The sequence below is a fragment of the Anas platyrhynchos genome, chromosome 24 (genome assembly GCF_047663525.1).
Source record: "Anas platyrhynchos isolate ZD024472 breed Pekin duck chromosome 24, IASCAAS_PekinDuck_T2T, whole genome shotgun sequence".
In the NCBI taxonomy this organism is placed as follows: Eukaryota; Metazoa; Chordata; class Aves; order Anseriformes; family Anatidae; genus Anas; species Anas platyrhynchos.
Window position 1 is genome coordinate 4,485,349 of NC_092610.1, and position 12,747 is coordinate 4,498,095.

Genomic DNA, 12,747 nt, shown 5'->3' on the forward strand with positions numbered 1-12,747 from the left:
GAGGTGGTTTTGGGGCACCAGGGACAGGGTTGGGGCTCTAGAGGGAGGTTTGGGGACACTGGGAGGTGGTTTTGGGACGCCAGGAGGAGGGTTTGAGGCTCCAGGAGGTGGGTTGAAGACACTGGGAGGTGGTTTTGGGGCTCCAGGGGCAGGGTTGGGGCGCTGGAAGGAGGTTTTGGGGGTGCCGGGAAGTGGTTTTGGGGCACTGGGGTGAGTTTGAGGCTCCAGGAGGAGGGTTTGGGGCTTTAGGGGGTGGTTTGGAGTGCCGGGAGGTGGTTTTGGGGCACGGGGAGGAGGTTTTAGGGCATCAGGGGGAGGGTTTGGGATGCTGGGATGTGGTTTTTGGGGTGTTAGGAAGAGGTTTTGGGACTCCAGGAGTAGGGTTGGGGATGCCAGGAAGTGGTTTTGGGGCTCTAGGGAGAGATTTTGGGGTAGTGAGAGGTTTTGTGGTGCTGAATTGAGGGTTTGAGGCTCAAGGAGGAGGTTTTGGGGCATCGTGAGGAGAGTTTGGGGTGCCAGAAGGAGGGTTTGGGATGCCAGGAGCAGGGTGGGGGCCCAGCCCTGTGACGACACCTGAGGTGAGGGGCAGGCCTGGGTGGAAGGGGGCGAGATGGGGCCCGGGGCTGGAGCTGAGGAGGAGGAGGAGAGGGCTGAGGGGACCAGGAGATGAGGTGAGGCCGTGCTGGGAGTGGGATGAGGGCAGGAGCACAGGACAAAGGGGGCACGGAGGCTCTTCCTGCAAAGGGAACGTGAGTTTCCAGCCCCTTCAGTAGTAGACCATGGCAAGAAAATGGGTATTACAAACTCCAGAGTTTCATGTGTGAAGACAAATACAGCAAACCTCGATATTTCCTAATTAAAAAATCAGTCTTTTTCTGAGACGGGGGTTGAATTCTTTTCAGCTCTCTAAACTGTCAGCCCAGGCCCCCACACAGCATGGGATTGCCTTAAAAAATTGTGAGGCTTTTAACCAGAGAACAGAATTAATTACTTTGTATAATTGTACATTAGATTGTGCTGTGCAAAAATATCATGGAAACTCATTGCATATCTCAAATAACTTGGTCGTAAAGGGATAACATTCCTGCCACTGTGTTGTTTTAAAAGCACTTCGGTCAATTTTTCAAGGTTTTCTTGAAAGAGCCATGGGAGGTGTATGGAATAATAAATGGTGTGGAAGGTTTTCAGCTCTCTGTTGTGGGTGGGCGACTCAGACCGCTTCTGTTGGTGCTGGCCCATGGTTTACAAAGGCACAAACAAGGACATTTGTTGGCAATGCCACCAGGAGGCCAAAGGCTCGGTGTGGTTTATTGGGGTGAGGAGATGTCTGAGCAGCCATAGCCTCTGCTCTGCGTCCTGCTGTAGGACTGGCAGGGCAGAATCACCTCAGGATCCCACATGGAGCAGCTGTCTTGGCCAAATGGGGGCTGCCCCTGTGTGCAGTGTCTGTGAGGTCAAATGCTGCCTCTTCACTCAACAGTTGTGAGATTTGGGCTTTGAAGTCATCACTCCAGCATGTGGGGTTGGATTGGGCATGGTGTGATCCTCTCTCTTTTCCAATTTACTTTGCCAGGCTTTCGGCATCAAAGGTGGCAGTTCCTGGAGCAAATAAGACCACTGGTTATGATGGAGCAGAGGTAAGCGCACCCAGAGGATCGAGGGCTGCATGCCAGTGAGCTGGTTGGTATTTTCATGCTGCCAAACACAGCAGTTGTAGTTGCAGGAGCTTCTTGTGAGCCTTGTACCCTCTTATGGAAAGGCAGGCATTGGGCATAGCTGCTGAAGCCCTGGCTGTGGCTGTGCAGTCACTGCAGCATGCCATAAATCGAGCTGATGATGACAGGGACAATCCAAACCCTCCGTACAATGCTTTTGTAGTTTCTGGGTCTCGGCGTGCAGAGGTGGTGTTGCTCTGTTGCTTGCAGCCCGTGAGAGGGCAGCACAGGACCACGGGTTGTTGGCTGAGGGTTTTAAGGTGGTGAAATTTGGCATCCTTAAGCCTGATGTGAGCGGCACAGAGCGGAGGAGCTAATCCTCTGAAACTTCTTGTGAAGCTAAGTGTGAATGTTCACGTCAACCTTGCTCCAGAACATTCTCATTCCAGAATAATGTGTGAAATCGACCAAGAAAAGTTGAAATCGAAAGAAACGTTGATCATGATGGTTTTTCCTGCAGATGAAAGGTGTAATAAACGTTGACTCTTACTACATTTTTGCAGGAGACTGAAAATCCTGTATCTTCATACTGGGTAGGATCTGTATCTCTGTCATCATTCTGTAATATGGCCAGGACTTAATACTCCAGAATATTAGCTGTTTAGAAACCATGAGTGTGTACAAATCAGATTAAAAACATGTTTACAGCTTGATTTATTTGTTTTCTGATTTTTGAACCTCTAGGGCATCGTCAGGTCATGTTACCAAACTCTTTCCTACAACATTGCAAAATCTGGCAGAAAATCAAGACAGCTAACAAGACCCACCACGGCTAAAACTAAGTTGAATAAAGACATTCAGTTGCCAACTAGCACTCTTTGTGCCTAGGTGTCACTTGCGATCCCTTCACACACTCATCCTCTTTGGAGTCCCTGCTGTGACTGCCTTTCAGGTGTCAGCTTTCAGGATTTTTTTTTCAACATGGCAATTCATCCGCTGGTTAGCACTGAGCTCTGCTTCGCAGAGCCCAAAAAGCTGTTGCTTGTTCTCTGTTATTACCTTACAGCTACCCAAAGCCAGTAGTTTGGTCTTTGTCACTTGATGAAGTGAGTCCAGTGTCTTTAATAACTCCTTTCCATTTTTCTTTCCAGCTGAGTAATACAGAACTTGCTTTTTCCTGGGATAATCCATAGAGATGGATATTGGGCAATGAAAGTGCAAGAGGAAGCCAGGACCATGTGATCGTGTTGGACTGGGAGAAGGTAAGAATTTTATATTCTGTCCCATGTCTGAAGTGATTGCTGTTTATGCGCCTAACCTCGTGAAAGAGCAAAAACACTGCCAGAAGAATATTACCTGAAAAACTGTTTATTTCCCCTTAAAAACTTGAGAACTGGCAAAGAGGCAGCTGCTTATAATAGAAAGACACGGGGATTCCTCTGTGCTGTGTGTGGATGTCAGCTGCCAGTAGCTGAAACATCTGTATGCCTTGTCACCTCTGCTGGGACAGTAATGATTTCATGCTCCAAGGACTTGGTCCTGAAAATCGCTGAGCATATTCTGACTGACATTTACTATGATCCACTGGAGGTATGATCCTCGAGCCCCCCAAAAGACTGGGCGATGCTGGCAGTCTGCGTCTTAGCTGGATGCTCTAGGAGCTCAGCTTGCTGAGGGCTGGATCCGATGAGCTTCAGAGCTCTGTTACCTCTCAAGAACTTTGACTGGAGTTAAGGGCCTCCTGGGAGGCACTGAGTGGTCTCAGCTTTTAAAATTAATGGGTTTGAGCCTGAGAATCTGGCCTGGGAGATTTTAATTTGAATCTGCTATTTTTAGCTTGAGCCTGAAACTGACTCAAATAGTTTTTCTGCTTTTGGTACTGTACATTACTGTGTTAGAGCCTTCCCTGTCGGTCTCACAGGTGCCAAGTCCATCCTCAGTCCTCAACAACTGTAGCCAATGGACTGAGATCAGGGATGAATTTGGCCAGGGATAGTTGAAATAATAAAGCCGATAAAAAATAAAGATATATAAAGCAAAAGCTTGAGCTTGGAATGGCTTCTGAGATTCTGAATGTAATTTAAGTAATCCAGGAGAAAATATGCAGTGAAATCTGTTTTCCATTATTGCATGAGATGGCATGTCTTAAATTTTGATCAAGCCCAGGGTTTTTTATATGATGAAGATAACAGCTTAAAGTGGTGTATAGGTCTGGGATTTTCTTGTCAATAAAATACTTACAAATTATTGTAGACTTGTCATTCTTATTTATTTATTGATGAAAGTTGTTGTTCCGATCTTGATCTCACAGCAAGTAAAAATAATTTATGACTGAGTTCTAGCTGCCAGTGGTATTCTTAAAGGAAGTGGTAGTCAAAGCTCATTACTGATCCGTGTTTGTCCGCAGCTTTTCTTAGCCAGACCCTGTTTGTTGTACATCAGCACTGTGCAGTGGCGGAGACCTGATGTTCTTCCAGAGACAGGTTTGCCCGTCTGTTCACAGTGTTTGGTGTGGCAGAGTGCATCCGAGTGGAAGTGGGAAGGCTGTTTGAGTACTTACGGTACAGTATTGCTGAGTATTCCTTGTATTTAAGGAAAAGTGAAGAAGCTTAAGTGATAGTGCCATGTTCACAGTTTGCTGGTACCGCTATGGGTTTTGTAAGATTGCCCAACAAAGGCATGACTGAGCAGGACAGGGACACTCCATTCTTGTTCCTCTAGAGGAATATCTGTCAAGCTGTGAAGTTATGGGTGGCTTCTGAGCTGAGTGGCTGTGAGCAACAACATATGGATTTCAGTCTGGAGAATACTTGCGCACATCAACGAGCAAGCAGGGCTAGAGGAATTTATTCCCAGGTCTGTCAGTCTTCCCTTCTATGAGCACATGTGCTCCCCTTGCTAGTTTTGCATTCCTTTTCCCACACCATCGTTTGATCCCTGTCCCTTTGTAGTTTGTATCCACTTCATATCTTTGCTGAGGGATGTCCTTACTCATTCCTCCGAGGGAGTTTCTTTGGAGGCCTCATCTGTCCACACAGGGATCAAGTAATAGACCACTGAGCCTCACCAAGCCACAATTCAGCAGGGGCCATCTAGGACTGTGGGTGTCATTAACTAGGAATAGGGTCAGAAAATAAGGCTGGTTCTTATTTTTAACATTGGTACTACAGGGAATTCTCCTGCAGGGAATTTCTGAAAATGTCAGTAAGTCAAAGGAGCGTTCCGGATGTTCACAGTATTAATTTACTAGCTGTCAGGGCTCATTTGTTTACATCCTCCATAAGCATCTCATGGGGCAGACTTAATCCTGGTTTTGGATGTTTGATTGAGAACAACTCTGGGGGCATCTCCCAGGATGTTTGTGTTCCATATGCAGTCAGTTGTGGGATCTTTGCCACTGATGTTTTAAGGTAAAATAAACAAACAGGCTTCAGGGCCTTTTGCACCCTGTTGGCGATGCTGTGTAGTTCTAAAAGCGGTTAAGCCAAAGACTTGATACGAGCTCTAATGATGTTGCTGAAAACACAAGACCCAGCCTGTTTAAAATTGTTGCTGTCTGCTTTCAAGACAACAGAAAACCCTGCTGGGCCTTCAAATGTGGCGTCTGAATGGGCCCAGCACAGGGGGAGGACAGTGCATCAGCAGGCAGGGGAGGAAGGGGAGGAAAAGGGAGGCTGAGCAGCATGGCCAGTGGGTATCACCCCCTAATGGGAGAGGTGATGGGTACCTGAGGGTGTCTGTCTTGGATATGGCATGGGTGGAAGGTGGCAGTGCCAGTTTACCAGTCTCCTGTGCACAGCTCTGTGTGTGTAGTGCAGTGCAGCACACGTGGGAGAAGATCCACTCCCTGTTGTAGTTTCTAATTGAAGCGCTTCAAGCAGGTGCCTGGTGTTAATGGGGCTAAATCAGGATTTGAATGTTGTTTCTCTCAATCCCTACCGTAAAGTACAGATAACAACACTGTCATGGGTTTCAGTCTTACCATGCTCCAAGCAGGGTGGGAGGTGTTCAGAGGCAAAGCTGGCATTGAGTGGAAGACCAGAATCGCGGAATCATGAAATGTCCAGAGCTGGAGGGGACCCACAAGGATCATCGGGTCCTGTCTATGTCATATCTGGCTCGATTTGGTGCTCTCTGCTACCTGCAGTCTGAAAACAATACTGAAAACAGCAGCAACTGGAGTTTGCTGGGTCCTTCTGCCTAATCCCACAAAAGGCCGTTGATTAGAAAAACAACATGTGTGTCGTTGTGGCATGTGAAGGACTCATGAGGATAATTTCTGGAGCAGTTACAAATCTTATCCTTGCTTGGATGCTGCTGGAGAACCAACAAAGAGGCTTCTCAGGGAACTGTCAGAGCTCACTTGTCTTTTCTGTCTCTCCAGGAGCTTGTGTAGGTGAATTGGCATTTACTGCTGGTACATTTCTTCCTAAAACTCTGGAAAAGGTAGATGAGGTTTTCCCGACAACTGTTCCAACAGCAAGGAAAACCAGTGTGGGTTTGTAAATAAAGGTGGGGAGAAGCTCAGTAGTGGCACAGGAGAGAAGGATGTGGAGGTTTCAGTGGACCACAAGCTGAATATGATTCAACAGTTGGTGCTTTGTGGAAACAACTCGTTTCATTCTGGCATGTCTTAGCAGGAAAGTCACGTGAGGCACAGGGGCAGGAATTAATCATGCCACTCCAGTGGGCTGCAGTGCTCCCAGCTTGGAGCATGGTGTTTTAAGAAGGGAAGTACACACAGGAGACCAAAGGAGAACATGAAGAACAACCAGAGGTCTAAAACTCTAGACCGAGGGAGGAAGCTGAAGGAGCTGGATTTATTTAATCCAGGAGTCAAAGATGAAGGGTAGGGTTTGCTAAGGACAGTCTTCCAGTGGGTGAAAGGTAAGAGGGCTGACTCAGTTCTCCTCTAACTCTGCTGTAGGTAGGATAGGAAGGCTGCTTAACTTCCAACAAAGCACATTTCAGTGAGGTTTTTTGTAGAAGGTTTCTTCTTATTAGGCAGTAAGCTTCATATGGGAATTTGTGTGTGGTTTTTATAACCCCCTGAGTATGGCATACATATGCTTGATAATACATGGGGGGGTTGGAGCTTTCCTTGGGGGCTGGGAACAATTGCTCCTCCTGCGTGCTTGGAACACAGGCACGCTCAGTGACATTGGGAAGCAGCAAGCTTGAATGGGTGGGAAAGGTGTGCTGGCATGGTTCTGGTGCACAGAAACGTTGATGCCATGTGCAAATCTCCCATCCACTCCAGTAGTATTTTAGGTTTGCAGTGTAGCAATGCAATTGTCTATCCAGAATAAACTAGAATAAACAAAAGCTGACCATTTCCGTGAATGAGACAATCACGGGTACAATTACTGAAGAGACAGTCTCAAGGGAATTTTGTAAGGATTTACACCACATTTACACCTGAAACTTCAAAAATAAACTAGTTCTAATGAATGAGAAAGGGAAACGGAGATGAGATGGTATTCATATCTCTTCCAGGATGGGATACCTGTGTTTTTGCATCCTGCAGGGTACATTAAATCTGCAAGGCTGCTCCGAGACTATGTAGGTATAGTGAACGCTATAGATGCTGAAATTCCCTGGATTTGATAGAGCAGGATCCATTTTTGGAGCAGAACATTCTCTCCCTCTACCCAAAGAGGCTGCTTGAACTGATTCTCTCAGGGAGCAGAAAGCCTGTAGCCACTTAGATCTCCTCCTGGTTGCCAATGGTGCCATTTACCTAGAGCTTCTTTGTTAGTGATGGTTGAGTGCTGAAAGCTTCAGAAAAATCAGTCAAACATTTAGATTGCTTCTCTGATTAAAAAACAAAACAAAACAAAAAACACAACAGGATCAGGAAATTAGTTTGGAATTCTTGAAGAGTCTTCTAAGTTTAAAAAAAATAAAACCTTGTTATCTGAACTCTTTCACTTGGAGTGGCACGCTCTCAGAAGTAAACTTCATAGTTTGCTTATTTCTCTTCAAAAGGTTTTCATCAGGTCCTAGTACTGGGACAGAAATGGAATGAGAAGATTCTCTTGAGCTTGCTCTTGTTTTGGTGAGTATTGACCTTAAAGGAAGGTAGAGGTCCTCTCTCTTTCCACTTACAAGCTTAATATGGGAGGGTTTTCATAAGCTTGAGTTCTGCAGCCAGGGTTCAGCTCTTGTGTTTGTTTTCATATTTTTATTTTTTAATTTCAACCCAGGCATTTTCTCCTACTTTAGTGTTCTTGGTATTGAAGATAAATTCAGATAGTTTTAAAACCCTCTGTAGCAGTTTTCCGGGTACTCTTGGCTTTGATGAAAGAGAGCTGGTGCCCATATAAAAGCATCCAGGGAAAAATGATTCACGTCCTTCTTCTGTGTGGTAGAGGGGCTAACGGTGTCACCATTGCTGCATCTGGCACACGGTGAACAACTTTGATCTCATCACTTGCCTTTGAACCACTTGCAAGCCCTCAAGCTTTTTGGTCCTTCATTGAGTGCTGCTGCTTTCAGAGCTCACCCCTGCGAGCTCAGCACAAGCCTCTAGACCTAAGGAAATAAAGCCAAAAGGTGTCTGGTTTTAAAGTTGCCATGACCCATAATGAAGCCCTTCCTCTTGCCTCCAGTGCCTGGAAAGTTAACCGTGGACAACCCCAGCTTGTAGGGTGATGAGGATGTGCAGGTCACGTTGCTGGGTGGTGTGCTGGAGTCAGAATCCTTCCTAAAGAGCTGCACATCTTGGCCAATCATTCCCAGTGCTCTGAGTATCACAGGTATTATTGAAATCTGGAGAAGTTTGAGCAGTGAGTAGATCTTTGATTTATCAACACATGGTTTCACGGGGGAGGCAGAGATGAAAGGCGGATGGGTTCAGTCATTTCAACCACCCCATTGTTCTCCTGTTTACAGCGAGTTGCTGCTTCTTGGACAAGGTGGGAAGAGTCTGTGGGATTTAGTTCTTTAACAAAAGCATCCTTTCTCCACAATGTTAATTACTCATTTGTGCCAAATGGGGAATGAGAAACAGAGTTTAAGGATCTAATTAACATTTGCTTCTCCTTTCAACAGATTAGTCTTTACACTCATAAGCTCTGCGATAAAACTATTTTATTTCAGTTTCCAGTCATCTGAGAATCTTCCAGCCTCCACAGAATCTGAATTTTCAGGTTAGAAAACAACTCAAAAAGCAAAGCTAGAAATAATATCCTGCTTTTTTTTTTTAGAAAGGACAAATATAAGTCTTTTGTTCATATACCTTTTTTTTTTTTTTTCTTAGCCTGGCAGTGATTACTTACAGGCTTGAAGAAGTCCCTGTTAACATTAAAGCTTCTTCACCACTCTTTTGTTTTGACAAACCTATAGTGGGCACAGTTTAAAAATATATGTATTTTATCCTCATTTGGCTTATTCCCATACAGTAATAGGTAACATAAGGCACCATTATAGCAGTAGGACTGTGTCTAAGTAAGGCGGTGTTATCTTTACCAACACAGGCTGGCATAATTAAAGTAGTGTTGAAAATGCATAGGTTAGGGTTATTGCTTTGGATATATATCAAGGAATGTTACTTTTTTTTTTTTTTTTTCTTTTTTAATAAAAAAGCATTGCTTCTCAGAAATAAGGACTGCAGGGTTTGATTCAAAGTTCTTAATTTCGGAAAGCATTCTGAGGTTTTCTAAAGGTGCCATATTTAGTCATAGAAATAACAAAATGAAAAATACATAAGAGTATTTATAGTAAGAATAATGAAGATTTATAGGGTAACGATAGTTGTAGTGCTCCTAGCCTAGGAACTCTATATGGAACAGAGTGATTGAATGTTTGGCTTCTAAAAAGAGGAAAAAAAAAAAAGAAAAAAAAAAGAAAAAAAAAAAAGCACACAACAAAAAACAGATGAATAATGGAAAACAAATCCTTTCTCTGGTGAAAAGCCAAACCTGTGTTTTGAAAATTAAATGTTTTTTTGGGTTAAGCAGTGAAAAAATGGACTTGATCTTTGCAACAGCTTGGATTTATTATTGGAACCATTTGGCTGTGCCATAGAGGAGAGGAATTTTCTGGTAATTAGAGCAAGAAGCTGGGAGTCAGAAGCGGTAGGGTCTGTTTCTGGCTCGGGCACTAGCACGCTATGTAGCCTTGGGAAACATGCTGCCTCATTTGTACCTTGGCTTTCCCATCTATAAAATGGGGCTAAGGAAATCATTCAAGCTCACAAATTGCATGCACTAATTAAAGAACATTTCCACAGCACCTTCAGGTCTTTACTGCTACAGAACGGATTTGCACAAGCATGCACCTCAAACCCTTTTTGAAAAATCCTGCCCCAGACATTTACACACCCGATTGCCCGGATTCCTAAACCCATGTGTGGGCATCTAATTGAAAACGGCCCGATTTCCAGAAGTTTGTCTGCTGATGAAGAGGAACGCGCTGGGGAATGTTTCCTCTGCAAACAGAGGGATCACGGGACTGCCTCCCAGCAGGATCCTGCCACTCGCCTGGACCAATTTCACAGCCCCCCGGCTCCCCAGCCTTGACCTACAGTCCCCGTGGGCTGTTCCTACAGAGGCAGGTGGGGAACCATCGGCTTGCTCAGCGCCTGCAGCTGGGTCTCCAGGGGGTGCGGAAAGGCTCCTCGCCCTGCTGGCTTCCTTAGGCAAGCAGCAGTCAGGATTAATTTGAGTAATAGCTGCGCATCCTTGCAGGAGCTGCCACCGGTGTCCCCGAGGCCCCGTTATCTGATTTGGCTCGGGGCTCCCAGCGGTTCGGTTTCTAAGCCACCAGCTGTCAGCCTTAGAGCTACTCGGCCGCCCCTGCCTTCGGACGATGCCGTGGTGGGTGAGTAAAAGGAATGCCGTTCGCCTTGGACGCCGTCCCTCCCCACGGCAGAGGAAATGTGCACTGACAAGGCAGGAAATTCTCGCGAACCACAAGGACCTGGAACTTGCCTGCCGGCTTCCTGTGGGCCTTACCCGACTTTCAGCCTGGGTGTTTAAAGATTATTAATAGCGCTAGTTGCGTTAACAGGTTTATGTTTTTCTCCTTCTGTCAACGAGGTTGTTTCTTCGTGTGCGACCTGCTGGCTGGTTTTGTTCCAAGCAGCCCGGGGAGGACCCAGGAACGTGGCGATGCCTTCGAGCTAATGGGCAGCCAGGTGGGAATTTCGCCTCGTGGAAGGCTCTCGGTCACGAGTGGACAGGCTCTGAAGCCTCCTCTGCAAAACAAATAGCTCCAAACTGGGACAGGCTCAGGATTTTGTTTCACAAGGATTCCTTTTCAGCAGCGGTGCGCTTCTGGACGCAGCCACTTTCTCCTTGCTGTGGCTGCTCATTCCTGTCCCTGCACTGCTCCCTTCTCTCATCCTCTTGTAACCTCTGCATGGCTGCGGGGTGGCCCAGCGAGGGAATTGACCTCAACTTAAAAAGAAAAAAAGCACAAAATCCCCTTTAATTTTTTTTTTTATTTCTCTTTATTTCATCTCAGTTCTCTAATCCGTATTTGAGCTGCAGAAACAAGTCTTAGAGACCATGAGGGGTGGAAATATGGAAGCTGCTTAAGCAAAAACAGCAGCTTGTGCAACTAGAGGCGAAGCTGAAGCTCTCTTTTGCCCTGCCCTTGAGTCATGAGGACCTCAAAGTGAGTTTTGGCTGCAGCAGCGAGCAAGACATATGTGTGTGGTTGGGAGTTTGTGTCCAAGGAGACAGTCTGTGTCTTCAGTGTTTGGTCACTGGGTAGAAAGCTCTGCTATTTGTTGGGCATGAAAGCTCTGCCATGGTCAACAAGCTCACAGACTGGCTCTAAGTTTGCAGGAAAAAAGGGTTGTAAGGAGACTGCAAAGTGCCAGGTTCTCTACATTTCAGAAGGAATGTGAATTTTTAAACTAAGTCCTGCATGTTCAAGGATCAGTGCTTCACTTCTTATTCTTTAAGGCATATCTTTGTGCAACGTGGCAATGTGTGCTTTGTGCAACATGGCAAAAAGGAGAAATTGGCCATCATTCTAGGCAGAGTATGGGACAAATCTGACCATGGTGCAACAGGCGACAATGTTTTGGTGGTTCAGGTTCTCCTGAACCTCCTAACATCTCTGGGGGACACATTCAGACACAGGGAAGAGCAGACCTAGTTTTTAAGTGTGCTCAGTGCTTCCTGCAAATGTGATTTCATCTTCTGCTTTCTTCTTCAGCTGCTCGTGCTTGGTGCCTACCACAACAGATCTGCAGCTGGTGTACAGGCAGCTACTCTGCTGTGTTTGGAGGAAAGGTGAATTTTACCTAGTGAAGCAAAGGAAGGAGATTTGGGAACACTTGTGCAGCTGATAGCACACAGGATGAGGAGAGCAGGCTGTCCTCCACAATGCCATTCACAAGGAGTTAAACAGGGCTTATGGGGTGGGCTGGTTCTCTCCTGAGCAGACTTTTTCACATGAAGAAGTACAGAGATGAGTAAGAGTTCGGCTTTGTTTATTCCAGATTTATTTTGGAGTGTAAAATGTATTGTAAACAACTTTCTTCATAGAAAAGTATGTGCATGAAGCCTGTTCTGATTTATTTTTTCTGTTGTTCAGATTTAGCCCAAAGTGGTCCTAGTTTTCCCCAAATGTTACTGCTTTTAAAAATAAGCCCAACATGTAATTTCACTTACTGTATGCCTTGTGTTTGTCACGCAGAACAATAGCCCCAGCAGAACACTAGCTCCGAACGGCCACCCTGAATCTGAGCTAGCAGTGCTTCCAGTGCAGTCAGAGCAAGAACCCTTAACCCTGAGCAACACAAACAGATCTGGGATTCCTCCCTTGGTCTGGACCCCCCAATTCCCTTTACTGGGTGCCTGGGACACGAGCTTGCTTTGTTCATCCTTCCTGTCCATTGTGTGGGGTGTGAGGAAGGGGAGATCAGAGGCATTCTTTTCTTATGATCTGGCTGAATCTCTTTTTGTTGATTTCATAATGCATGGTGGAGCAACTGGAGCTCCCTTCTGGGACCAAGCTCAACCCATCAGGCTTCCTTTCTCCTGACATCTCTGCTGACCTTCATTTCACTCTTAACTGCTCTGTCAACTCGACAGCCCCAGTGTGTTCCCTGACCTTGCAGCATCACTGCAGAAGT

At 45.8% G+C, this 12,747-nt stretch overlaps 1 long non-coding RNA gene across 1 annotated transcript; it reads left to right on the forward strand.

Moving 5' to 3' along the window:
* The first annotated feature begins 587 nt into the window (after positions 1 to 587).
* On the forward strand, positions 588 to 11,818 carry LOC139999382 (uncharacterized). The gene is made up of 4 exons (XR_011804814.1): positions 588 to 1,637; positions 2,807 to 2,917; positions 7,644 to 7,713; positions 9,889 to 11,818. It is a non-coding gene; the product is annotated as an uncharacterized lncRNA (long non-coding RNA).
* Positions 11,819 to 12,747: the final 929 nt, after the last annotated feature.